This window comes from Arachis hypogaea, chromosome 11 (assembly GCF_003086295.3).
Source record: "Arachis hypogaea cultivar Tifrunner chromosome 11, arahy.Tifrunner.gnm2.J5K5, whole genome shotgun sequence".
Lineage (NCBI taxonomy): Eukaryota > Viridiplantae > Streptophyta > Magnoliopsida > Fabales > Fabaceae > Arachis > Arachis hypogaea.
In genome coordinates, this window is record NC_092046.1 from 119,694,715 (window position 1) to 119,698,305 (window position 3,591).

Below are 3,591 nucleotides of genomic sequence, written 5' to 3' on the forward strand. Positions count from 1 at the left end.
AAGCATGTTAGAAGTACACTTTTTGGTCAGTTCCGTGTATCTCTCCCAAGCTTCATAGAAGGATTCACCTTCCTTTTGTCTGAAGGTTTGAACATCCACTCTAAGCTTGCTAAGTTTTTGAGGAGGAAAGAACTTGGCTAAGAAAGCCGTGACCAGCTTATCCCAAGAGTTCAGGCTGTCTTTAGGTTGAGAGTCCAACCATATTCTAGCTCTGTCTCTTACAGTAAATGGGAAAAGCATAAGCCTGTAGACCTCGGGATCAACCCCATTGGTCTTAACAGTATCACAGATCTGCAAGAATTCAGTTAAGAACTGAAAAGGATCTTTGGATGGAAGTCCATAAAACTTGTAGTACTGTTGCATCAGAGAAACTAATTGAGGTTTCAGCTCAAAATTGTTTGCTCCAATGGCAGGGATTGAGATGCTTCTTCCATGTAAATTGGAATTAGGTGCAGTAAAGTCACCAAGCATCTTCCTTGCATTGTTATTATTTTCGGCCATGTCTCCTTCTTTTTTAAAAATTTCAGTCAGATTTTCTCCAGAGAGTTGTGCTTTAGCTTCCCTTAGCTTCCTCTTCAGAGTTCTTTCAGGTTCAAGGTCAGCTTCAACAAGAATGTTCCTATCCTTGTTCCTGCTCATATGAAAAAGAAGAAAACAAAAAAGAAGAGGAATCCTCTATGTCACAGTATAGATATTCCTTATGTAAGTATATAAGAGAATAATGGAGGAAGGAAAAGATAAGAATTCAAACACAAGGGAGAGGAATGAGTTCGAATTCTTGGGTGAAAAAGGGGTGTTAGTAGATAAATAAATAAATAAATAGAAGGGGATGAGGGATGGAATTTTCGAAAATTAAATAAATTAAAATAAAAAATTTTTTGTTTTTAATTTAAAAATTAAGGTTATAATTCGAAAAAAAAAGAAATAAAATTAAAATTAAAATTTAAAATAATTGGTTAATTAGAAAGGAATTTTGAAAAAGAGGGAGGTGATTTTCGAAAATTGAAGAGAGGAAATTAGTTAGGTAGTTTTGAAAAAGATAAGAATCAAACAAAAAGTTAAGTGGTTAATTGAAAAAGATTTGAAAATCAAATTTTGAAAAGATAGGAAGTTAGAAAATAAGTTAGAAAAGATTTTGAAATTGATTTTGAAAAATATGTGATTGAAACTTATTTTGAAAAAGGTTTGAAAAAGAAATTTTTAAAAAGATTTGATTTTGAAAATTAAAGTTGATTACTTAACTAACAAGAAAAAAAAAGATATGATTTAAAATTTAAAGATCGAACCTTTTTTACTAGGAAAGTAACAAACTTAAAATTTTTGAATCAATCACATTAATTGTTAGTAACGATTTTGAAATTATGAAACAAAATAAGAAAAAGATTTTTGAAAATCAATTTGAAATTTTCAAAAATTATGAAAGAAAAATGAAAAAGATTTGATTTTTGAAAAAGATTTGAAAAAGATAGAATTTTTAAATTGAAAATTTGATTTGACTCGTAAGAAACAACTAGATTTTAAAAATTTTTAAAAAAGTCAACTCAAATTTTCAAAAATTTATGAAAGAATAAGGGAAAGATATTTTTTTTTTTTTGAATTTTTTATGAAGAAGAAGAAAAACATGAAAATGATGCAATGCATGAAAATTTTGGACTAAAACACATGATGCATGCAAGAACACTATGAATGTCAAGATGAACACCAAGAACACTTTAAAGATCAAGATGAACATCAAGACTTATTTTTGAAAATTTTTCAAGAAAAGAAAACATGCAAGACACCAAACTTAGAAATTTTTAATTTTTAAACACTATGAATGCAAGAATGCATATGAAAAACAAGAAAAGACACAAAACAAGAAAATATGAAGATCAAACAAGAGGATTCATCAAGAACAACTTGAAGATCATAAAGAATGCAATGCATGAATTTTCGAAAAATGCAAGAAAGAGATAAACATGCAATTGACACCGAACTTAAAAATCGACACAAGACTTAAACAAGAAACACAAAAAATATTTTTGATTTTATGATTTTATAAAGTTTTTTTGGATTTTTCGAAAATTAATTAAAAAAAATAAGGATTTCAAAATTTTTAATAAGAATTCCAGGAATCTGCAATGTTAGTCTAAAGCTCCGGTCCAGGAATTAGACATGGCTCACTAGCCAGCCAAGCTTTCAGTGAAAGATCCGGTCCAAAACACTAGACATGGCCAATGGCCAGCCAAGCTTTAGCAGATACAAATCAGACATACAACAGTTGATACTTCATCCAACTTCATATGCTGATAAGTGGAAGCCTCGGTCCAAATGAATTAGACATGGCTTTACAGCCAGCTAGGCTTCAACGTGCTTCATGAAACTTTAGAATTCATTCTTAAAAATTCTGAAGAAAAATATATTTTTGAAAATATTTTTTTTCGAAAATAACATAAAAATAAAAATAAAATTACCTAATCTGAGCAACAAGATGAACCGTCAGTTGTCCAAACTCGAACAATCCCCGGCAACGGTGCCAAAAACTTGGTGCGCAGAAATCGTGACGGTTCATTCCTTGGTAACGGCGCTAAAAACTTAATACGCACGTTCATAATCTTAGTTCTTTGTCACAACTTCGCACAACTAACCAGCAAGTGCACTGGGTCGTCCAAGTAATAAACCTTACGTGAGTAAGGGTCGATCCCACGGAGATTGTCGGCTTGAAGCAAGCTATGGTCATCTTGCAAATCTCAGTCAGGCAGATTCATATGGTTATGGATATTCGATAATTAAAATATAATTAAAATATAAATAAAACATAAATTAAAGATAGAGGTACTTATGTAATTCATTCGTGAGAGTTTCAGATAAGCGTATGAAGATGCTTGTTCCTCTTGAACCTCTGCTTTCCTATTGTCTTCATCCAATCATTCATACTCCTTTCTATGGCAAGCTATATGTTAAGCGTCACCGTTGTCAATGGCTGCATCCTGTCCTCTCAGTGAAAATGGTCCAATGCGCTGTCACTGCATGGCTAATCATCTGTCGGTTCTCGATCATATTGGAATAGGATCCATTGATGCTTTTGCGTCTGTCACTACGCCCAGCACTCGCGAGTTTGAAGCTCGTCGCAGCCATCCCTTCCCAGATCCTACTCGGAATACCACAGACAAGGTTTAGACTTTTCGGATCTCAAGAATGGCCGTCCATGGATTCTAACTTATACCACGAAGACTCTGATTAAGGAATCCCAGAGATATTCATTCAATCTAAGGTAGAACGGAAGTGGTTGTTAGGCACGCGTTCATAGGTTGGGAATGATGATGACTGTCACGATCATCACATTCATATTGAAGTGCGAATGAATATCTTAGAATCGGAATAAGCTTGAATCGAATAGAAAAACGATAGTACTTTGTATTAATTCATGAGGAACAGCAGAGCTCCACACCTTAATCTATGGTGTGTAGAGACTCTACCGTTGAAAATACATAAGAACAAGTTCCAGGCATGGCCGAGAGGCCAGCCCCCATAAAGGTCTAAGATAGCATAAAACTGATCAAAGATGTCTAATACAATAGTAAAAGGTCCTATTTATATCAGACTAGTTAC

General features: G+C 33.2%; 1 non-coding gene across 1 annotated transcript; it reads left to right on the plus strand.

Annotated features, from left to right (window-relative positions):
* LOC112725148 (small nucleolar RNA R71) lies at positions 1-108 on the plus strand. The gene has a single exon (XR_003164273.1). It is a non-coding gene; the product is annotated as a small nucleolar RNA R71 (small nucleolar RNA).
* The last annotated feature ends 3,483 nt before the right edge of the window (positions 109-3,591 follow it).